At 47.5% G+C, this 20,328-nt stretch overlaps 40 non-coding genes across 40 annotated transcripts; all 40 read right to left on the reverse strand.

The window, feature by feature from the left end:
- Window positions 1–250: 250 nt before the first annotated feature.
- Window positions 251–322, reverse strand: Trnat-agu (transfer RNA threonine (anticodon AGU)). The gene has a single exon. It is a non-coding gene; the product is annotated as a tRNA-Thr (tRNA).
- A 321-nt stretch (window positions 323–643) lies between these two features.
- Trnak-cuu (transfer RNA lysine (anticodon CUU)) lies at window positions 644–716 on the reverse strand. The gene has a single exon. It is a non-coding gene; the product is annotated as a tRNA-Lys (tRNA).
- A 440-nt stretch (window positions 717–1,156) lies between these two features.
- On the reverse strand, window positions 1,157–1,229 carry Trnar-ucg (transfer RNA arginine (anticodon UCG)). Its single transcript has one exon. It is a non-coding gene; the product is annotated as a tRNA-Arg (tRNA).
- Window positions 1,230–1,774: 545 nt separating this feature from the next.
- Window positions 1,775–1,846, reverse strand: Trnat-agu (transfer RNA threonine (anticodon AGU)). The gene has a single exon. It is a non-coding gene; the product is annotated as a tRNA-Thr (tRNA).
- A 321-nt stretch (window positions 1,847–2,167) lies between these two features.
- On the reverse strand, window positions 2,168–2,240 carry Trnak-cuu (transfer RNA lysine (anticodon CUU)). The gene has a single exon. It is a non-coding gene; the product is annotated as a tRNA-Lys (tRNA).
- Window positions 2,241–2,680: 440 nt separating this feature from the next.
- On the reverse strand, window positions 2,681–2,753 carry Trnar-ucg (transfer RNA arginine (anticodon UCG)). Its single transcript has one exon. It is a non-coding gene; the product is annotated as a tRNA-Arg (tRNA).
- Window positions 2,754–3,298: 545 nt separating this feature from the next.
- Window positions 3,299–3,370, reverse strand: Trnat-agu (transfer RNA threonine (anticodon AGU)). Its single transcript has one exon. It is a non-coding gene; the product is annotated as a tRNA-Thr (tRNA).
- A 321-nt stretch (window positions 3,371–3,691) lies between these two features.
- Trnak-cuu (transfer RNA lysine (anticodon CUU)) lies at window positions 3,692–3,764 on the reverse strand. Its single transcript has one exon. It is a non-coding gene; the product is annotated as a tRNA-Lys (tRNA).
- A 440-nt stretch (window positions 3,765–4,204) lies between these two features.
- Window positions 4,205–4,277, reverse strand: Trnar-ucg (transfer RNA arginine (anticodon UCG)). Its single transcript has one exon. It is a non-coding gene; the product is annotated as a tRNA-Arg (tRNA).
- A 545-nt stretch (window positions 4,278–4,822) lies between these two features.
- Window positions 4,823–4,894, reverse strand: Trnat-agu (transfer RNA threonine (anticodon AGU)). The gene has a single exon. It is a non-coding gene; the product is annotated as a tRNA-Thr (tRNA).
- A 321-nt stretch (window positions 4,895–5,215) lies between these two features.
- Window positions 5,216–5,288, reverse strand: Trnak-cuu (transfer RNA lysine (anticodon CUU)). Its single transcript has one exon. It is a non-coding gene; the product is annotated as a tRNA-Lys (tRNA).
- Window positions 5,289–5,728: 440 nt separating this feature from the next.
- Window positions 5,729–5,801, reverse strand: Trnar-ucg (transfer RNA arginine (anticodon UCG)). The gene has a single exon. It is a non-coding gene; the product is annotated as a tRNA-Arg (tRNA).
- A 551-nt stretch (window positions 5,802–6,352) lies between these two features.
- Window positions 6,353–6,424, reverse strand: Trnat-agu (transfer RNA threonine (anticodon AGU)). The gene has a single exon. It is a non-coding gene; the product is annotated as a tRNA-Thr (tRNA).
- A 321-nt stretch (window positions 6,425–6,745) lies between these two features.
- Trnak-cuu (transfer RNA lysine (anticodon CUU)) lies at window positions 6,746–6,818 on the reverse strand. The gene has a single exon. It is a non-coding gene; the product is annotated as a tRNA-Lys (tRNA).
- A 440-nt stretch (window positions 6,819–7,258) lies between these two features.
- On the reverse strand, window positions 7,259–7,331 carry Trnar-ucg (transfer RNA arginine (anticodon UCG)). The gene has a single exon. It is a non-coding gene; the product is annotated as a tRNA-Arg (tRNA).
- Window positions 7,332–7,879: 548 nt separating this feature from the next.
- On the reverse strand, window positions 7,880–7,951 carry Trnat-agu (transfer RNA threonine (anticodon AGU)). The gene has a single exon. It is a non-coding gene; the product is annotated as a tRNA-Thr (tRNA).
- A 321-nt stretch (window positions 7,952–8,272) lies between these two features.
- Window positions 8,273–8,345, reverse strand: Trnak-cuu (transfer RNA lysine (anticodon CUU)). Its single transcript has one exon. It is a non-coding gene; the product is annotated as a tRNA-Lys (tRNA).
- A 440-nt stretch (window positions 8,346–8,785) lies between these two features.
- Trnar-ucg (transfer RNA arginine (anticodon UCG)) lies at window positions 8,786–8,858 on the reverse strand. The gene has a single exon. It is a non-coding gene; the product is annotated as a tRNA-Arg (tRNA).
- Window positions 8,859–9,403: 545 nt separating this feature from the next.
- Window positions 9,404–9,475, reverse strand: Trnat-agu (transfer RNA threonine (anticodon AGU)). Its single transcript has one exon. It is a non-coding gene; the product is annotated as a tRNA-Thr (tRNA).
- Window positions 9,476–9,796: 321 nt separating this feature from the next.
- Trnak-cuu (transfer RNA lysine (anticodon CUU)) lies at window positions 9,797–9,869 on the reverse strand. The gene has a single exon. It is a non-coding gene; the product is annotated as a tRNA-Lys (tRNA).
- A 440-nt stretch (window positions 9,870–10,309) lies between these two features.
- Trnar-ucg (transfer RNA arginine (anticodon UCG)) lies at window positions 10,310–10,382 on the reverse strand. Its single transcript has one exon. It is a non-coding gene; the product is annotated as a tRNA-Arg (tRNA).
- A 551-nt stretch (window positions 10,383–10,933) lies between these two features.
- Trnat-agu (transfer RNA threonine (anticodon AGU)) lies at window positions 10,934–11,005 on the reverse strand. Its single transcript has one exon. It is a non-coding gene; the product is annotated as a tRNA-Thr (tRNA).
- Window positions 11,006–11,326: 321 nt separating this feature from the next.
- Window positions 11,327–11,399, reverse strand: Trnak-cuu (transfer RNA lysine (anticodon CUU)). Its single transcript has one exon. It is a non-coding gene; the product is annotated as a tRNA-Lys (tRNA).
- Window positions 11,400–11,839: 440 nt separating this feature from the next.
- Window positions 11,840–11,912, reverse strand: Trnar-ucg (transfer RNA arginine (anticodon UCG)). Its single transcript has one exon. It is a non-coding gene; the product is annotated as a tRNA-Arg (tRNA).
- Window positions 11,913–12,460: 548 nt separating this feature from the next.
- Window positions 12,461–12,532, reverse strand: Trnat-agu (transfer RNA threonine (anticodon AGU)). The gene has a single exon. It is a non-coding gene; the product is annotated as a tRNA-Thr (tRNA).
- A 321-nt stretch (window positions 12,533–12,853) lies between these two features.
- Trnak-cuu (transfer RNA lysine (anticodon CUU)) lies at window positions 12,854–12,926 on the reverse strand. Its single transcript has one exon. It is a non-coding gene; the product is annotated as a tRNA-Lys (tRNA).
- A 440-nt stretch (window positions 12,927–13,366) lies between these two features.
- Trnar-ucg (transfer RNA arginine (anticodon UCG)) lies at window positions 13,367–13,439 on the reverse strand. The gene has a single exon. It is a non-coding gene; the product is annotated as a tRNA-Arg (tRNA).
- Window positions 13,440–13,990: 551 nt separating this feature from the next.
- Window positions 13,991–14,062, reverse strand: Trnat-agu (transfer RNA threonine (anticodon AGU)). Its single transcript has one exon. It is a non-coding gene; the product is annotated as a tRNA-Thr (tRNA).
- A 321-nt stretch (window positions 14,063–14,383) lies between these two features.
- Trnak-cuu (transfer RNA lysine (anticodon CUU)) lies at window positions 14,384–14,456 on the reverse strand. Its single transcript has one exon. It is a non-coding gene; the product is annotated as a tRNA-Lys (tRNA).
- A 440-nt stretch (window positions 14,457–14,896) lies between these two features.
- Window positions 14,897–14,969, reverse strand: Trnar-ucg (transfer RNA arginine (anticodon UCG)). The gene has a single exon. It is a non-coding gene; the product is annotated as a tRNA-Arg (tRNA).
- A 551-nt stretch (window positions 14,970–15,520) lies between these two features.
- On the reverse strand, window positions 15,521–15,592 carry Trnat-agu (transfer RNA threonine (anticodon AGU)). Its single transcript has one exon. It is a non-coding gene; the product is annotated as a tRNA-Thr (tRNA).
- Window positions 15,593–15,913: 321 nt separating this feature from the next.
- Window positions 15,914–15,986, reverse strand: Trnak-cuu (transfer RNA lysine (anticodon CUU)). The gene has a single exon. It is a non-coding gene; the product is annotated as a tRNA-Lys (tRNA).
- A 440-nt stretch (window positions 15,987–16,426) lies between these two features.
- On the reverse strand, window positions 16,427–16,499 carry Trnar-ucg (transfer RNA arginine (anticodon UCG)). Its single transcript has one exon. It is a non-coding gene; the product is annotated as a tRNA-Arg (tRNA).
- A 542-nt stretch (window positions 16,500–17,041) lies between these two features.
- Window positions 17,042–17,113, reverse strand: Trnat-agu (transfer RNA threonine (anticodon AGU)). The gene has a single exon. It is a non-coding gene; the product is annotated as a tRNA-Thr (tRNA).
- Window positions 17,114–17,434: 321 nt separating this feature from the next.
- Trnak-cuu (transfer RNA lysine (anticodon CUU)) lies at window positions 17,435–17,507 on the reverse strand. The gene has a single exon. It is a non-coding gene; the product is annotated as a tRNA-Lys (tRNA).
- Window positions 17,508–17,947: 440 nt separating this feature from the next.
- Trnar-ucg (transfer RNA arginine (anticodon UCG)) lies at window positions 17,948–18,020 on the reverse strand. Its single transcript has one exon. It is a non-coding gene; the product is annotated as a tRNA-Arg (tRNA).
- Window positions 18,021–18,571: 551 nt separating this feature from the next.
- Trnat-agu (transfer RNA threonine (anticodon AGU)) lies at window positions 18,572–18,643 on the reverse strand. Its single transcript has one exon. It is a non-coding gene; the product is annotated as a tRNA-Thr (tRNA).
- A 321-nt stretch (window positions 18,644–18,964) lies between these two features.
- Window positions 18,965–19,037, reverse strand: Trnak-cuu (transfer RNA lysine (anticodon CUU)). Its single transcript has one exon. It is a non-coding gene; the product is annotated as a tRNA-Lys (tRNA).
- A 440-nt stretch (window positions 19,038–19,477) lies between these two features.
- Window positions 19,478–19,550, reverse strand: Trnar-ucg (transfer RNA arginine (anticodon UCG)). Its single transcript has one exon. It is a non-coding gene; the product is annotated as a tRNA-Arg (tRNA).
- A 551-nt stretch (window positions 19,551–20,101) lies between these two features.
- Window positions 20,102–20,173, reverse strand: Trnat-agu (transfer RNA threonine (anticodon AGU)). Its single transcript has one exon. It is a non-coding gene; the product is annotated as a tRNA-Thr (tRNA).
- Window positions 20,174–20,328: the final 155 nt, after the last annotated feature.

Consider the following 20,328-nt stretch of genomic DNA (forward strand, 5'->3'; position numbering starts at 1 on the left):
ACGACGACGACGACAATCGCGAGGGTCTTTATCAGGGGTAGAAAATACATCACAAGAACTAAGTATTTCACGTCGGCATTCTCCGGAGACTGCCTAAAGCAGCAGTTTCTGGTGCCCACTTTAATAGCACCATTCACACTATTCATTTGCGAGAGCATTTCTTAAATACCGCACCCATTCATAATTTTTTTTATCCTTGACCGCTTTTTTCGAAAGGGCCACGGTGGGAGGGGCTGTTACAAAATTCATTTGCCGCCTGTGAGGATCGAACTGACGACCTCTGGTTTACTAGACCAGCGCTCTGCCACTGAGCTAAGGAGGCGCCTCCTAGCGGACTTTTAGGATACTTTGTTCTTACAAACTAGTGAATCGGAGCCCTTCAGCTCGAAACGCACCGCATGAGCGACCATTATTTGCATTTAGTTAGCACAGCTGCTGCTTTCCTACACATCTCACACTATACCGATGTACAACTAAAATTGCAAAACAACACATTTATTTCATTTCAGAGTCACTTTCAGCTTCAAATACCGTTCCTCTGATATTCATACGAAGCTAGGCATCGTCGTAACCCGTTACGTTCATTACGCAAGGCTCACGAGAGGGGCGCATGTTGGATCCGCGTAGACACAAAATTTTGCGCCGCCCAGCGTGGGGCTCGAACCCACGACCCTGAGATTAAGAGTCTCATGCTCTACCGACTTAGCTAGCCGGGCTGCACGCAACGCGTTACGAGCCATACAATACTGATGTGACCTGCGACCATCTATTGAAGATTCTTTTGACTACAGCTTATTTCCTGCTGCCACAAATCAGCTACAATCCTATTCAATGAAAAATTGTCTCCGAAAGGCATCAAATCTGCATGAAATGATACGTGGCTATCAGCACCATTATTCAACACACATGCTCGACTGTGCGCAGACGCCTGTGGCGTAGCCCTTGGCTCCTGAATCAGATGCAGTAGTTCCAACAAAAACTCTCCTGAACGGCACTGTGCCGAAAACTTCGCTACAGATCACCCTTGTCTTGCTTGTGCTTCAGGTAGACGCCGGTTTTGCAGCCAGGAAGCGGACAGCAGCAACTTCCAACTAGTTTTAGAGTACTCAAACAACACAGTAAAACAGCATGCATCTTTTGCAGAACAGGAAAAACTCGACCGTGACAGGATTCGAACCTGCAATCTTCGGATCCGAAGTCCGACGCCTTATCCATTAGGCCACACGGTCACTGGCGCAATATACTTCCCCACTCACACCTCGTTTTCGCCATTTGTACACTTGGCAGAATGAATTTCCCATCTTTGACGCAGTTCTCCATCTCAAATTTCAGTACTAAAAGTACGACGCTACTTCTTGCTGTGTCCCATCGCAAGTTACATTCAAGCCCTTATGACGCTGATCAAACAAGAGGTGGCAAATCAGCTTCAATCGTTTAGTGCCATCTCAGTCGCTTGCAGAAGGTACCTCACCCTATGTGATACAATGGCGAATTGTCGCTATTACCAAAGCGGCGGCGGCGCCGACGACGACGACGACAATCGCGAGGGTCTTTATCAGGGGTAGAAAATACATCACAAGAACTAAGTATTTCACGTCGGCATTCTCCGGAGACTGCCTAAAGCAGCAGTTTCTGGTGCCCACTTTAATAGCACCATTCACACTATTCATTTGCGAGAGCATTTCTTAAATACCGCACCCATTCATAATTTTTTTTATCCTTGACCGCTTTTTTCGAAAGGGCCACGGTGGGAGGGGCTGTTACAAAATTCATTTGCCGCCTGTGAGGATCGAACTCACGACCTCTGGTTTACTAGACCAGCGCTCTGCCACTGAGCTAAGGAGGCTCCTCCTAGCGGACTTTTAGGATACTTTGTCCTTACAAACTAGTGAATCGGAGCCCTTCAGCTCGAAATGCACCGCATGAGCGACCATTATTTGCATTTAGTTAGCACAGCTGCTGCTTTCCTACACATCTCACACTATATCGATGTACAACTAAAATTGCAAAACAACACATTTATTTCATTTCAGAGTCACTTTCAGCTTCAAATACCGTTCCTCTGATATTCATACGAAGCTAGGCATCGTCGTAACCCGTTACGTTCATTACGCAAGGCTCACGAGAGGGGCGCATGTTGGATCCGCGTAGACACAAAATTTTGCGCCGCCCAGCGTGGGGCTCGAACCCACGACCCTGAGATTAAGAGTCTCATGCTCTACCGACTGAGCTAGCCGGGCTGCACGCAACGCGTTACGAGCCATACAATACTGATGTGACCTGCGACCATCTATTGAAGATTCTTTTGACTACAGCTTATTTCCTGCTGCCACAAATCAGCTACAATCCTATTCAATGAAAAATTGTCTCCGAAAGGCATCAAATCTGCATGAAATGATACGTGGCTATCAGCACCATTATTCAACACACATGCTCGACTGTGCGCAGACGCCTGTGGCGTAGCCCTTGGCTCCTGAATCAGATGCAGTAGTTCCAACAAAAACTCTCCTGAACGGCACTGTGCCGAAAACTTCGCTACAGATCACCCTTGTCTTGCTCGTGCTTCTGGTAGACGCCGGTTTTGCAGCCAGGAAGCGGACAGCAGCAACTTCCAACTAGTTTTAGAGTACTCAAACAACACAGTAAAACAGCATGCATCTTTTGCAGAACAGGAAAAACTCGACCGTGACAGGATTCGAACCTGCAATCTTCGGATCCGAAGTCCGACGCCTTATCCATTAGGCCACACGGTCACTGGCGCAATATACTTCCCCACTCACACCACGTTTTCGCCATTTGTACACTTGGCAGAATGAATTTCCCATCTTTGACGCAGTTCTCCATCTCAAATTTCAGTACTAAAAGTACGACGCTACTTCTTGCTGTGTCCCATCGCAAGTTACATTCAAGCCCTTATGACGCTGATCAAACAAGAGGTGGCAAATCAGCTTCAATCGTTTAGTGCCATCTCAGTCGCTTGCAGAAGGTACCTCACCCTATGTGATACAATGGCGAATTGTCGCTATTACCAAAGCGGCGGCGGCGCCGACGACGACGACGACAATCGCGAGGGTCTTTATCAGGGGTAGAAAATACATCACAAGAACTAAGTATTTCACGTCGGCATTCTCCGGAGACTGCCTAAAGCAGCAGTTTCTGGTGCCCACTTTAATAGCACCATTCACACTATTCATTTGCGAGAGCATTTCTTAAATACCGCACCCATTCATAATTTTTTTTATCCTTGACCGCTTTTTTCGAAAGGGCCACGGTGGGAGGGGCTGTTACAAAATTCATTTGCCGCCTGTGAGGATCGAACTCACGACCTCTGGTTTACTAGACCAGCGCTCTGCCACTGAGCTAAGGAGGCTCCTCCTAGCGGACTTTTAGGATACTTTGTCCTTACAAACTAGTGAATCGGAGCCCTTCAGCTCGAAATGCACCGCATGAGCGACCATTATTTGCATTTAGTTAGCACAGCTGCTGCTTTCCTACACATCTCACACTATATCGATGTACAACTAAAATTGCAAAACAACACATTTATTTCATTTCAGAGTCACTTTCAGCTTCAAATACCGTTCCTCTGATATTCATACGAAGCTAGGCATCGTCGTAACCCGTTACGTTCATTACGCAAGGCTCACGAGAGGGGCGCATGTTGGATCCGCGTAGACACAAAATTTTGCGCCGCCCAGCGTGGGGCTCGAACCCACGACCCTGAGATTAAGAGTCTCATGCTCTACCGACTGAGCTAGCCGGGCTGCACGCAACGCGTTACGAGCCATACAATACTGATGTGACCTGCGACCATCTATTGAAGATTCTTTTGACTACAGCTTATTTCCTGCTGCCACAAATCAGCTACAATCCTATTCAATGAAAAATTGTCTCCGAAAGGCATCAAATCTGCATGAAATGATACGTGGCTATCAGCACCATTATTCAACACACATGCTCGACTATGCGCAGACGCCTGTGGCGTAGCCCTTGGCTCCTGAATCAGATGCAGTAGTTCAAACAAAAACTCTCCTGAACGGCACTGTGCCGAAAACTTCGCTACAGATCACCCTTGTCTTGCTTGTGCTTCTGGTAGACGCCGGTTTTGCAGCCAGGAAGCGGACAGCAGCAACTTCCAACTAGTTTTAGAGTACTCAAACAACACAGTAAAACAGCATGCATCTTTTGCAGAACAGGAAAAACTCGACCGTGACAGGATTCGAACCTGCAATCTTCGGATCCGAAGTCCGACGCCTTATCCATTAGGCCACACGGTCACTGGCGCAATATACTTCCCCACTCACACCTCGTTTTCGCCATTTGTACACTTGGCAGAATGAATTTCCCATCTTTGACGCAGTTCTCCATCTCAAATTTCAGTACTAAAAGTACGACGCTACTTCTTGCTGTGTCCCATCGCAAGTTACATTCAAGCCCTTATGACGCTGATCAAACAAGAGGTGGCAAATCAGCTTCAATCGTTTAGTGCCATCTCAGTCGCTTGCAGAAGGTACCTCACCCTATGTGATACAATGGCGAATTGTCGCTATTACCAAAGCGGCGGCGGCGCCGACGACGACGACGACAATCGCGAGGGTCTTTATCAGGGGTAGAAAATACATCACAAGAACTAAGTATTTCACGTCGGCATTCTCCGGAGACTGCCTAAAGCAGCAGTTTCTGGTGCCCACTTTAATAGCACCATTCACACTATTCATTTGCGAGAGCATTTCTTAAATACCGCACCCATTCATAATTTTTTTTATCCTTGACCGCTTTTTTCGAAAGGGCCACGGTGGGAGGGGCTGTTACAAAATTCATTTGCCGCCTGTGAGGATCGAACTGACGACCTCTGGTTTACTAGACCAGCGCTCTGCCACTGAGCTAAGGAGGCGCCTCCTAGCGGACTTTTAGGATACTTTGTTCTTACAAACTAGTGAATCGGAGCCCTTCAGCTCGAAACGCACCGCATGAGCGACCATTATTTGCATTTAGTTAGCACAGCTGCTGCTTTCCTACACATCTCACACTATACCGATGTACAACTAAAATTGCAAAACAACACATTTATTTCATTTCAGAGTCACTTTCAGCTTCAAATACCGTTCCTCTGATATTCATACGAAGCTAGGCATCGTCGTAACCCGTTACGTTCATTACGCAAGGCTCACGAGAGGGGCGCATGTTGGATCCGCGTAGACACAAAATTTTGCGCCGCCCAGCGTGGGGCTCGAACCCACGACCCTGAGATTAAGAGTCTCATGCTCTACCGACTTAGCTAGCCGGGCTGCACGCAACGCGTTACGAGCCATACAATACTGATGTGACCTGCGACCATCTATTGAAGATTCTTTTGACTACAGCTTATTTCCTGCTGCCACAAATCAGCTACAATCCTATTCAATGAAAAATTGTCTCCGAAAGGCATCAAATCTGCATGAAATGATACGTGGCTATCAGCACCATTATTCAACACACATGCTCGACTGTGCGCAGACGCCTGTGGCGTAGCCCTTGGCTCCTGAATCAGATGCAGTAGTTCCAACAAAAACTCTCCTGAACGGCACTGTGCCGAAAACTTCGCTACAGATCACCCTTGTCTTGCTTGTGCTTCTGGTAGACGCCGGTTTTGCAGCCAGGAAGCGGACAGCAGCAACTTCCAACTAGTTTTAGAGTACTCAAACAACACAGTAAAACAGCATGCATCTTTTGCAGAACAGGAAAAACTCGACCGTGACAGGATTCGAACCTGCAATCTTCGGATCCGAAGTCCGACGCCTTATCCATTAGGCCACACGGTCACTGGCGCAATATACTTCCCCACTCACACCTCGTTTTCGCCATTTGTACACTTGGCAGAATGAATTTCCCATCTTTGACGCAGTTCTCCATCTCAAATTTCAGTACTAAAAGTACGACGCTACTTCTTGCTGTGTCCCATCGCAAGTTACATTCAAGCCCTTATGACGCTGATCAAACAAGAGGTGGCAAATCAGCTTCAATCGTTTAGTGCCATCTCAGTCGCTTGCAGAAGGTACCTCACCCTATGTGATACAATGGCGAATTGTCGCTATTACCAAAGCGGCGGCGGCGCCGACGACGACGACGACGACGACAATCGCGAGGGTCTTTATCAGGGGTAGAAAATACATCACAAGAACTAAGTATTTCACGTCGGCATTCTCCGGAGACTGCCTAAAGCAGCAGTTTCTGGTGCCCACTTTAATAGCACCATTCACACTATTCATTTGCGAGAGCATTTCTTAAATACCGCACCCATTCATAATTTTTTTTATCCTTGACCGCTTTTTTCGAAAGGGCCACGGTGGGAGGGGCTGTTACAAAATTCATTTGCCGCCTGTGAGGATCGAACTGACGACCTCTGGTTTACTAGACCAGCGCTCTGCCACTGAGCTAAGGAGGCGCCTCCTAGCGGACTTTTAGGATACTTTGTTCTTACAAACTAGTGAATCGGAGCCCTTCAGCTCGAAACGCACCGCATGAGCGACCATTATTTGCATTTAGTTAGCACAGCTGCTGCTTTCCTACACATCTCACACTATACCGATGTACAACTAAAATTGCAAAACAACACATTTATTTCATTTCAGAGTCACTTTCAGCTTCAAATACCGTTCCTCTGATATTCATACGAAGCTAGGCATCGTCGTAACCCGTTACGTTCATTACGCAAGGCTCACGAGAGGGGCGCATGTTGGATCCGCGTAGACACAAAATTTTGCGCCGCCCAGCGTGGGGCTCGAACCCACGACCCTGAGATTAAGAGTCTCATGCTCTACCGACTTAGCTAGCCGGGCTGCACGCAACGCGTTACGAGCCATACAATACTGATGTGACCTGCGACCATCTATTGAAGATTCTTTTGACTACAGCTTATTTCCTGCTGCCACAAATCAGCTACAATCCTATTCAATGAAAAATTGTCTCCGAAAGGCATCAAATCTGCATGAAATGATACGTGGCTATCAGCACCATTATTCAACACACATGCTCGACTGTGCGCAGACGCCTGTGGCGTAGCCCTTGGCTCCTGAATCAGATGCAGTAGTTCCAACAAAAACTCTCCTGAACGGCACTGTGCCGAAAACTTCGCTACAGATCACCCTTGTCTTGCTCGTGCTTCTGGTAGACGCCGGTTTTGCAGCCAGGAAGCGGACAGCAGCAACTTCCAACTAGTTTTAGAGTACTCAAACAACACAGTAAAACAGCATGCATCTTTTGCAGAACAGGAAAAACTCGACCGTGACAGGATTCGAACCTGCAATCTTCGGTTCCGAAGTCCGACGCCTTATCCATTAGGCCACACGGTCACTGGCGCAATATACTTCCCCACTCACACCACGTTTTCGCCATTTGTACACTTGGCAGAATGAATTTCCCATCTTTGACGCAGTTCTCCATCTCAAATTTCAGTACTAAAAGTACGACGCTACTTCTTGCTGTGTCCCATCGCAAGTTACATTCAAGCCCTTATGACGCTGATCAAACAAGAGGTGGCAAATCAGCTTCAATCGTTTAGTGCCATCTCAGTCGCTTGCAGAAGGTACCTCACCCTATGTGATACAATGGCGAATTGTCGCTATTACCAAAGCGGCGGCGGCGCCGACGACGACGACGACGACAATCGCGAGGGTCTTTATCAGGGGTAGAAAATACATCACAAGAACTAAGTATTTCACGTCGGCATTCTCCGGAGACTGCCTAAAGCAGCAGTTTCTGGTGCCCACTTTAATAGCACCATTCACACTATTCATTTGCGATAGCATTTCTTAAATACCGCACCCATCCATAATTTTTTTTATCCTTGACCGCTTTTTTCGAAAGGGCCACGGTGGGAGGGGCTGTTACAAAATTCATTTGCCGCCTGTGAGGATCGAACTCACGACCTCTGGTTTACTAGACCAGCGCTCTGCCACTGAGCTAAGGAGGCGCCTCCTAGCGGACTTTTAGGATACTTTGTTCTTACAAACTAGTGAATCGGAGCCCTTCAGCTCGAAACGCACCGCATGAGCGACCATTATTTGCATTTAGTTAGCACAGCTGCTGCTTTCCTACACATCTCACACTATATCGATGTACAACTAAAATTGCAAAACAACACATTTATTTCATTTCAGAGTCACTTTCAGCTTCAAATACCGTTCCTCTGATATTCATACGAAGCTAGGCATCGTCGTAACCCGTTACGTTCATTACGCAAGGCTCACGAGAGGGGCGCATGTTGGATCCGCGTAGACACAAAATTTTGCGCCGCCCAGCGTGGGGCTCGAACCCACGACCCTGAGATTAAGAGTCTCATGCTCTACCGACTGAGCTAGCCGGGCTGCACGCAACGCGTTACGAGCCATACAATACTGATGTGACCTGCGACCATCTATTGAAGATTCTTTTGACTACAGCTTATTTCCTGCTGCCACAAATCAGCTACAATCCTATTCAATGAAAAATTGTCTCCGAAAGGCATCAAATCTGCATGAAATGATACGTGGCTATCAGCACCATTATTCAACACACATGCTCGACTGTGCGCAGACGCCTGTGGCGTAGCCCTTGGCTCCTGAATCAGATGCAGTAGTTCCAACAAAAACTCTCCTGAACGGCACTGTGCCGAAAACTTCGCTACAGATCACCCTTGTCTTGCTCGTGCTTCTGGTAGACGCCGGTTTTGCAGCCAGGAAGCGGACAGCAGCAACTTCCAACTAGTTTTAGAGTACTCAAACAACACAGTGAAACAGCATGCATCTTTTGCAGAACAGGAAAAACTCGACCGTGACAGGATTCGAACCTGCAATCTTCGGATCCGAAGTCCGACGCCTTATCCATTAGGCCACACGGTCACTGGCGCAATATACTTCCCCACTCACACCACGTTTTCGCCATTTGTACACTTGGCAGAATGAATTTCCCATCTTTGACGCAGTTCTCCATCTCAAATTTCAGTACTAAAAGTACGACGCTACTTCTTGCTGTGTCCCATCGCAAGTTACATTCAAGCCCTTATGACGCTGATCAAACAAGAGGTGGCAAATCAGCTTCAATCGTTTAGTGCCATCTCAGTCGCTTGCAGAAGGTACCTCACCCTATGTGATACAATGGCGAATTGTCGCTATTACCAAAGCGGCGGCGGCGCCGACGACGACGACGACAATCGCGAGGGTCTTTATCAGGGGTAGAAAATACATCACAAGAACTAAGTATTTCACGTCGGCATTCTCCGGAGACTGCCTAAAGCAGCAGTTTCTGGTGCCCACTTTAATAGCACCATTCACACTATTCATTTGCGAGAGCATTTCTTAAATACCGCACCCATTCATAATTTTTTTTATCCTTGACCGCTTTTTTCGAAAGGGCCACGGTGGGAGGGGCTGTTACAAAATTCATTTGCCGCCTGTGAGGATCGAACTCACGACCTCTGGTTTACTAGACCAGCGCTCTGCCACTGAGCTAAGGAGGCTCCTCCTAGCGGACTTTTAGGATACTTTGTCCTTACAAACTAGTGAATCGGAGCCCTTCAGCTCGAAATGCACCGCATGAGCGACCATTATTTGCATTTAGTTAGCACAGCTGCTGCTTTCCTACACATCTCACACTATATCGATGTACAACTAAAATTGCAAAACAACACATTTATTTCATTTCAGAGTCACTTTCAGCTTCAAATACCGTTCCTCTGATATTCATACGAAGCTAGGCATCGTCGTAACCCGTTACGTTCATTACGCAAGGCTCACGAGAGGGGCGCATGTTGGATCCGCGTAGACACAAAATTTTGCGCCGCCCAGCGTGGGGCTCGAACCCACGACCCTGAGATTAAGAGTCTCATGCTCTACCGACTGAGCTAGCCGGGCTGCACGCAACGCGTTACGAGCCATACAATACTGATGTGACCTGCGACCATCTATTGAAGATTCTTTTGACTACAGCTTATTTCCTGCTGCCACAAATCAGCTACAATCCTATTCAATGAAAAATTGTCTCCGAAAGGCATCAAATCTGCATGAAATGATACGTGGCTATCAGCACCATTATTCAACACACATGCTCGACTATGCGCAGACGCCTGTGGCGTAGCCCTTGGCTCCTGAATCAGATGCAGTAGTTCAAACAAAAACTCTCCTGAACGGCACTGTGCCGAAAACTTCGCTACAGATCACCCTTGTCTTGCTTGTGCTTCTGGTAGACGCCGGTTTTGCAGCCAGGAAGCGGACAGCAGCAACTTCCAACTAGTTTTAGAGTACTCAAACAACACAGTAAAACAGCATGCATCTTTTGCAGAACAGGAAAAACTCGACCGTGACAGGATTCGAACCTGCAATCTTTGGATCCGAAGTCCGACGCCTTATCCATTAGGCCACACGGTCACTGGCGCAATATACTTCCCCACTCACACCTCGTTTTCGCCATTTGTACACTTGGCAGAATGAATTTCCCATCTTTGACGCAGTTCTCCATCTCAAATTTCAGTACTAAAAGTACGACGCTACTTCTTGCTGTGTCCCATCGCAAGTTACATTCAAGCCCTTATGACGCTGATCAAACAAGAGGTGGCAAATCAGCTTCAATCGTTTAGTGCCATCTCAGTCGCTTGCAGAAGGTACCTCACCCTATGTGATACAATGGCGAATTGTCGCTATTACCAAAGCGGCGGCGGCGCCGACGACGACGACGACGACGACAATCGCGAGGGTCTTTATCAGGGGTAGAAAATACATCACAAGAACTAAGTATTTCACGTCGGCATTCTCCGGAGACTGCCTAAAGCAGCAGTTTCTGGTGCCCACTTTAATAGCACCATTCACACTATTCATTTGCGAGAGCATTTCTTAAATACCGCACCCATTCATAATTTTTTTTATCCTTGACCGCTTTTTTCGAAAGGGCCACGGTGGGAGGGGCTGTTACAAAATTCATTTGCCGCCTGTGAGGATCGAACTGACGACCTCTGGTTTACTAGACCAGCGCTCTGCCACTGAGCTAAGGAGGCGCCTCCTAGCGGACTTTTAGGATACTTTGTTCTTACAAACTAGTGAATCGGAGCCCTTCAGCTCGAAACGCACCGCATGAGCGACCATTATTTGCATTTAGTTAGCACAGCTGCTGCTTTCCTACACATCTCACACTATACCGATGTACAACTAAAATTGCAAAACAACACATTTATTTCATTTCAGAGTCACTTTCAGCTTCAAATACCGTTCCTCTGATATTCATACGAAGCTAGGCATCGTCGTAACCCGTTACGTTCATTACGCAAGGCTCACGAGAGGGGCGCATGTTGGATCCGCGTAGACACAAAATTTTGCGCCGCCCAGCGTGGGGCTCGAACCCACGACCCTGAGATTAAGAGTCTCATGCTCTACCGACTTAGCTAGCCGGGCTGCACGCAACGCGTTACGAGCCATACAATACTGATGTGACCTGCGACCATCTATTGAAGATTCTTTTGACTACAGCTTATTTCCTGCTGCCACAAATCAGCTACAATCCTATTCAATGAAAAATTGTCTCCGAAAGGCATCAAATCTGCATGAAATGATACGTGGCTATCAGCACCATTATTCAACACACATGCTCGACTGTGCGCAGACGCCTGTGGCGTAGCCCTTGGCTCCTGAATCAGATGCAGTAGTTCCAACAAAAACTCTCCTGAACGGCACTGTGCCGAAAACTTCGCTACAGATCACCCTTGTCTTGCTCGTGCTTCTGGTAGACGCCGGTTTTGCAGCCAGGAAGCGGACAGCAGCAACTTCCAACTAGTTTTAGAGTACTCAAACAACACAGTAAAACAGCATGCATCTTTTGCAGAACAGGAAAAACTCGACCGTGACAGGATTCGAACCTGCAATCTTCGGATCCGAAGTCCGACGCCTTATCCATTAGGCCACACGGTCACTGGCGCAATATACTTCCCCACTCACACCACGTTTTCGCCATTTGTACACTTGGCAGACTGAATTTCCCATCTTTGACGCAGTTCTCCATCTCAAATTTCAGTACTAAAAGTACGACGCTACTTCTTGCTGTGTCCCATCGCAAGTTACATTCAAGCCCTTATGACGCTGATCAAACAAGAGGTGGCAAATCAGCTTCAATCGTTTAGTGCCATCTCAGTCGCTTGCAGAAGGTACCTCACCCTATGTGATACAATGGCGAATTGTCGCTATTACCAAAGCGGCGGCGGCGCCGACGACGACGACGACGACAATCGCGAGGGTCTTTATCAGGGGTAGAAAATACATCACAAGAACTAAGTATTTCACGTCGGCATTCTCCGGAGACTGCCTAAAGCAGCAGTTTCTGGTGCCCACTTTAATAGCACCATTCACACTATTCATTTGCGAGAGCATTTCTTAAATACCGCACCCATTCATAATTTTTTTTATCCTTGACCGCTTTTTTCGAAAGGGCCACGGTGGGAGGGGCTGTTACAAAATTCATTTGCCGCCTGTGAGGATCGAACTGACGACCTCTGGTTTACTAGACCAGCGCTCTGCCACTGAGCTAAGGAGGCGCCTCCTAGCGGACTTTTAGGATACTTTGTTCTTACAAACTAGTGAATCGGAGCCCTTCAGCTCGAAACGCACCGCATGAGCGACCATTATTTGCATTTAGTTAGCACAGCTGCTGCTTTCCTACACATCTCACACTATATCGATGTACAACTAAAATTGCAAAACAACACATTTATTTCATTTCAGAGTCACTTTCAGCTTCAAATACCGTTCCTCTGATATTCATACGAAGCTAGGCATCGTCGTAACCCGTTACGTTCATTACGCAAGGCTCACGAGAGGGGCGCATGTTGGATCCGCGTAGACACAAAATTTTGCGCCGCCCAGCGTGGGGCTCGAACCCACGACCCTGAGATTAAGAGTCTCATGCTCTACCGACTTAGCTAGCCGGGCTGCACGCAACGCGTTACGAGCCATACAATACTGATGTGACCTGCGACCATCTATTGAAGATTCTTTTGACTACAGCTTATTTCCTGCTGCCACAAATCAGCTACAATCCTATTCAATGAAAAATTGTCTCCGAAAGGCATCAAATCTGCATGAAATGATACGTGGCTATCAGCACCATTATTCAACACACATGCTCGACTGTGCGCAGACGCCTGTGGCGTAGCCCTTGGCTCCTGAATCAGATGCAGTAGTTCCAACAAAAACTCTCCTGAACGGCACTGTGCCGAAAACTTCGCTACAGATCACCCTTGTCTTGCTCGTGCTTCTGGTAGACGCCGGTTTTGCAGCCAGGAAGCGGACAGCAGCAACTTCCAACTAGTTTTAGAGTACTCAAACAACACAGTAAAACAGCATGCATCTTTTGCAGAACAGGAAAAACTCGACCGTGACAGGATTCGAACCTGCAATCTTCGGATCCGAAGTCCGACGCCTTATCCATTAGGCCACACGGTCACTGGCGCAATATACTTCCCCACTCACACCACGTTTTCGCCATTTGTACACTTGGCAGACTGAATTTCCCATCTTTGACGCAGTTCTCCATCTCAAATTTCAGTACTAAAAGTACGACGCTACTTCTTGCTGTGTCCCATCGCAAGTTACATTCAAGCCCTTATGACGCTGATCAAACAAGAGGTGGCAAATCAGCTTCAATCGTTTAGTGCCATCTCAGTCGCTTGCAGAAGGTACCTCACCCTATGTGATACAATGGCGAATTGTCGCTATTACCAAAGCGGCGGCGGCGCCGACGACGACGACGACGACGACAATCGCGAGGGTCTTTATCAGGGGTAGAAAATACATCACAAGAACTAAGTATTTCACGTCGGCATTCTCCGGAGACTGCCTAAAGCAGCAGTTTCTGGTGCCCACTTTAATAGCACCATTCACACTATTCATTTGCGAGAGCATTTCTTAAATACCGCACCCATTCATAATTTTTTTTATCCTTGACCGCTTTTTTCGAAAGGGCCACGGTGGGAGGGGCTGTTACAAAATTCATTTGCCGCCTGTGAGGATCGAACTCACGACCTCTGGTTTACTAGACCAGCGCTCTGCCACTGAGCTAAGGAGGCGCCTCCTAGCGGACTTTTAGGATCCTTTGTTCTTACAAACTAGTGAATCGGAGCCCTTCAGCTCGAAACGCACCGCATGAGCGACCATTATTTGCATTTAGTTAGCACAGCTGCTGCTTTCCTACACATCTCACACTATATCGATGTACAACTAAAATTGCAAAACAACACATTTATTTCATTTCAGAGTCACTTTCAGCTTCAAATACCGTTCCTCTGATATTCATACGAAGCTAGGCATCGTCGTAACCCGTTACGTTCATTACGCAAGGCTCACGAGAGGGGCGCATGTTGGATCCGCGTAGACACAAAATTTTGCGCCGCCCAGCGTGGGGCTCGAACCCACGACCCTGAGATTAAGAGTCTCATGCTCTACCGACTGAGCTAGCCGGGCTGCACGCAACGCGTTACGAGCCATACAATACTGATGTGACCTGCGACCATCTATTGAAGATTCTTTTGACTACAGCTTATTTCCTGCTGCCACAAATCAGCTACAATCCTATTCAATGAAAAATTGTCTCCGAAAGGCATCAAATCTGCATGAAATGATACGTGGCTATCAGCACCATTATTCAACACACATGCTCGACTGTGCGCAGACGCCTGTGGCGTAGCCCTTGGCTCCTGAATCAGATGCAGTAGTTCCAACAAAAACTCTCCTGAACGGCACTGTGCCGAAAACTTCGCTACAGATCACCCTTGTCTTGCTTGTGCTTCTGGTAGACGCCGGTTTTGCAGCCAGGAAGCGGACAGCAGCAACTTCCAACTAGTTTTAGAGTACTCAAACAACACAGTAAAACAGCATGCATCTTTTGCAGAACAGGAAAAACTCGACCGTGACAGGATTCGAACCTGCAATCTTCGGATCCGAAGTCCGACGCCTTATCCATTAGGCCACACGGTCACTGGCGCAATATACTTCCCCACTCACACCTCGTTTTCGCCATTTGTACACTTGGCAGAATGAATTTCCCATCTTTGACGCAGTTCTCCATCTCAAATTTCAGTACTAAAAGTACGACGCTACTTCTTGCTGTGTCCCATCGCAAGTTACATTCAAGCCCTTATGACGCTGATCAAACAAGAGGTGGCAAATCAGCTTCAATCGTTTAGTGCCATCTCAGTCGCTTGCAGAAGGTACCTCACCCTATGTGATACAATGGCGAATTGTCGCTATTACCAAAGCGGCGGCGGCGCCGACGACGACGACGACGACGACAATCGCGAGGGTCTTTATCAGGGGTAGAAAATACATCACAAGAACTAAGTATTTCACGTCGGCATTCTCCGGAGACTGCCTAAAGCAGCAGTTTCTGGTGCCCACTTTAATAGCACCATTCACACTATTCATTTGCGAGAGCATTTCTTAAATACCGCACCCATTCATAATTTTTTTTATCCTTGACCGCTTTTTTCGAAAGGGCCACGGTGGGAGGGGCTGTTACAAAATTCATTTGCCGCCTGTGAGGATCGAACTGACGACCTCTGGTTTACTAGACCAGCGCTCTGCCACTGAGCTAAGGAGGCGCCTCCTAGCGGACTTTTAGGATACTTTGTTCTTACAAACTAGTGAATCGGAGCCCTTCAGCTCGAAACGCACCGCATGAGCGACCATTATTTGCATTTAGTTAGCACAGCTGCTGCTTTCCTACACATCTCACACTATACCGATGTACAACTAAAATTGCAAAACAACACATTTATTTCATTTCAGAGTCACTTTCAGCTTCAAATACCGTTCCTCTGATATTCATACGAAGCTAGGCATCGTCGTAACCCGTTACGTTCATTACGCAAGGCTCACGAGAGGGGCGCATGTTGGATCCGCGTAGACACAAAATTTTGCGCCGCCCAGCGTGGGGCTCGAACCCACGACCCTGAGATTAAGAGTCTCATGCTCTACCGACTTAGCTAGCCGGGCTGCACGCAACGCGTTACGAGCCATACAATACTGATGTGACCTGCGACCATCTATTGAAGATTCTTTTGACTACAGCTTATTTCCTGCTGCCACAAATCAGCTACAATCCTATTCAATGAAAAATTGTCTCCGAAAGGCATCAAATCTGCATGAAATGATACGTGGCTATCAGCACCATTATTCAACACACATGCTCGACTGTGCGCAGACGCCTGTGGCGTAGCCCTTGGCTCCTGAATCAGATGCAGTAGTTCCAACAAAAACTCTCCTGAACGGCACTGTGCCGAAAACTTCGCTACAGATCACCCTTGTCTTGCTTGTGCTTCAGGTAGACGCCGGTTTTGCAGCCAGGAAGCGGACAGCAGCAACTTCCAACTAGTTTTAGAGTACTCAAACAACACAGTAAAACAGCATGCATCTTTTGCAGAACAGGAAAAACTCGACCGTGACAGGATTCGAACCTGCAATCTTCGGATCCGAAGTCCGACGCCTTATCCATTAGGCCACACGGTCACTGGCGCAATATACTTCCCCACTCACACCTCGTTTTCGCCATTTGTACACTTGGCAGAATGAATTTCCCATCTTTGACGCAGTTCTCCATCTCAAATTTCAGTACTAAAAGTACGACGCTACTTCTTGCTGTGTCCCATCGCAAGTTACATTCAAGCCCTTATGACGCTGATCAAACAAGAGGTGGCAAATCAGCTTCAATCGTTTAGTGCCATCTCAGTCGCTTGCAGAAGGTACCTCACCCTATGTGATACAATGGCGAATTGTCGCTATTACCAAAGCGGCGGCGGCGCCGACGACGACGACAATCGCGAGGGTCTTTATCAGGGGTAGAAAATACATCACAAGAACTAAGTATTTCACGTCGGCATTCTCCGGAGACTGCCTAAAGCAGCAGTTTCTGGTGCCCACTTTAATAGCACCATTCACACTATTCATTTGCGAGAGCATTTCTTAAATACCGCACCCATTCATAATTTTTTTTATCCTTGACCGCTTTTTTCGAAAGGGCCACGGTGGGAGGGGCTGTTACAAAATTCATTTGCCGCCTGTGAGGATCGAACTGACGACCTCTGGTTTACTAGACCAGCGCTCTGCCACTGAGCTAAGGAGGCGCCTCCTAGCGGACTTTTAGGATACTTTGTTCTTACAAACTAGTGAATCGGAGCCCTTCAGCTCGAAACGCACCGCATGAGCGACCATTATTTGCATTTAGTTAGCACAGCTGCTGCTTTCCTACACATCTCACACTATACCGATGTACAACTAAAATTGCAAAACAACACATTTATTTCATTTCAGAGTCACTTTCAGCTTCAAATACCGTTCCTCTGATATTCATACGAAGCTAGGCATCGTCGTAACCCGTTACGTTCATTACGCAAGGCTCACGAGAGGGGCGCATGTTGGATCCGCGTAGACACAAAATTTTGCGCCGCCCAGCGTGGGGCTCGAACCCACGACCCTGAGATTAAGAGTCTCATGCTCTACCGACTTAGCTAGCCGGGCTGCACGCAACGCGTTACGAGCCATACAATACTGATGTGACCTGCGACCATCTATTGAAGATTCTTTTGACTACAGCTTATTTCCTGCTGCCACAAATCAGCTACAATCCTATTCAATGAAAAATTGTCTCCGAAAGGCATCAAATCTGCATGAAATGATACGTGGCTATCAGCACCATTATTCAACACACATGCTCGACTGTGCGCAGACGCCTGTGGCGTAGCCCTTGGCTCCTGAATCAGATGCAGTAGTTCCAACAAAAACTCTCCTGAACGGCACTGTGCCGAAAACTTCGCTACAGATCACCCTTGTCTTGCTTGTGCTTCTGGTAGACGCCGGTTTTGCAGCCAGGAAGCGGACAGCAGCAACTTCCAACTAGTTTTAGAGTACTCAAACAACACAGTAAAACAGCATGCATCTTTTGCAGAACAGGAAAAACTCGACCGTGACAGGATTCGAACCTGCAATCTTCGGATCCGAAGTCCGACGCCTTATCCATTAGGCCACACGGTCACTGGCGCAATATACTTCCCCACTCACACCTCGTTTTCGCCATTTGTACACTTGGCAGAATGAATTTCCCATCTTTGACGCAGTTCTCCATCTCAAATTTCAGTACTAAAAGTACGACGCTACTTCTTGCTGTGTCCCATCGCAAGTTACATTCAAGCCCTTATGACGCTGATCAAACAAGAGGTGGCAAATCAGCTTCAATCGTTTAGTGCCATCTCAGTCGCTTGCAGAAGGTACCTCACCCTATGTGATACAATGGCGAATTGTCGCTATTACCAAAGCGGCGGCGGCGCCGACGACGACGACGACGACGACAATCGCGAGGGTCTTTATCAGGGGTAGAAAATACATCACAAGAACTAAGTATTTCACGTCGGCATTCTCCGGAGACTGCCTAAAGCAGCAGTTTCTGGTGCCCACTTTAATAGCACCATTCACACTATTCATTTGCGAGAGCATTTCTTAAATACCGCACCCATTCATAATTTTTTTTATCCTTGACCGCTTTTTTCGAAAGGGCCACGGTGGGAGGGGCTGTTACAAAATTCATTTGCCGCCTGTGAGGATCGAACTGACGACCTCTGGTTTACTAGACCAGCGCTCTGCCACTGAGCTAAGGAGGCGCCTCCTAGCGGACTTTTAGGATACTTTGTTCTTACAAACTAGTGAATCGGAGCCCTTCAGCTCGAAACGCACCGCATGAGCGACCATTATTTGCATTTAGTTAGCACAGCTGCTGCTTTCCTACACATCTCACACTATACCGATGTACAACTAAAATTGCAAAACAACACATTTATTTCATTTCAGAGTCACTTTCAGCTTCAAATACCGTTCCTCTGATATTCATACGAAGCTAGGCATCGTCGTAACCCGTTACGTTCATTACGCAAGGCTCACGAGAGGGGCGCATGTTGGATCCGCGTAGACACAAAATTTTGCGCCGCCCAGCGTGGGGCTCGAACCCACGACCCTGAGATTAAGAGTCTCATGCTCTACCGACTTAGCTAGCCGGGCTGCACGCAACGCGTTACGAGCCATACAATACTGATGTGACCTGCGACCATCTATTGAAGATTCTTTTGACTACAGCTTATTTCCTGCTGCCACAAATCAGCTACAATCCTATTCAATGAAAAATTGTCTCCGAAAGGCATCAAATCTGCATGAAATGATACGTGGCTATCAGCACCATTATTCAACACACATGCTCGACTGTGCGCAGACGCCTGTGGCGTAGCCCTTGGCTCCTGAATCAGATGCAGTAGTTCCAACAAAAACTCTCCTGAACGGCACTGTGCCGAAAACTTCGCTACAGATCACCCTTGTCTTGCTCGTGCTTCTGGTAGACGCCGGTTTTGCAGCCAGGAAGCGGACAGCAGCAACTTCCAACTAGTTTTAGAGTACTCAAACAACACAGTAAAACAGCATGCATCTTTTGCAGAACAGGAAAAACTCGACCGTGACAGGATTCGAACCTGCAATCTTCGGTTCCGAAGTCCGACGCCTTATCCATTAGGCCACACGGTCACTGGCGCAATATACTTCCCCACTCACACCACGTTTTCGCCATTTGTACACTTGGCAGAATGAATTTCCCATCTTTGACGCAGTTCTCCATCTCAAATTTCAGTACTAAAAGTACGACGCTACTTCTTGCTGTGTCCCATCGCAAGTTACATTCAAGCCCTTATGACGCTGATCAAACAAGAGGTGGCAAATCAGCTTCAATCGTTTAGTGCCATCTCAGTCGCTTGCAGAAGGTACCTCACCCTATGTGATACAATGGCGAATTGTCGCTATTACCAAAGCGGCGGCGGCGCCGACGACGACGACGACGACGACAATCGCGAGGGTCTTTATCAGGGGTAGAAAATACATCACAAGAACTAAGTATTTCACGTCGGCATTCTCCGGAGACTGCCTAAAGCAGCAGTTTCTGGTGCCCACTTTAATAGCACCATTCACACTATTCATTTGCGATAGCATTTCTTAAATACCGCACCCATCCATAATTTTTTTTATCCTTGACCGCTTTTTTCGAAAGGGCCACGGTGGGAGGGGCTGTTACAAAATTCATTTGCCGCCTGTGAGGATCGAACTGACGACCTCTGGTTTACTAGACCAGCGCTCTGCCACTGAGCTAAGGAGGCGCCTCCTAGCGGACTTTTAGGATACTTTGTTCTTACAAACTAGTGAATCGGAGCCCTTCAGCTCGAAACGCACCGCATGAGCGACCATTATTTGCATTTAGTTAGCACAGCTGCTGCTTTCCTACACATCTCACACTATATCGATGTACAACTAA

Source organism: Schistocerca cancellata, chromosome 8 (genome assembly GCF_023864275.1).
Source record: "Schistocerca cancellata isolate TAMUIC-IGC-003103 chromosome 8, iqSchCanc2.1, whole genome shotgun sequence".
Classification (NCBI taxonomy): domain Eukaryota; kingdom Metazoa; phylum Arthropoda; class Insecta; order Orthoptera; family Acrididae; genus Schistocerca; species Schistocerca cancellata.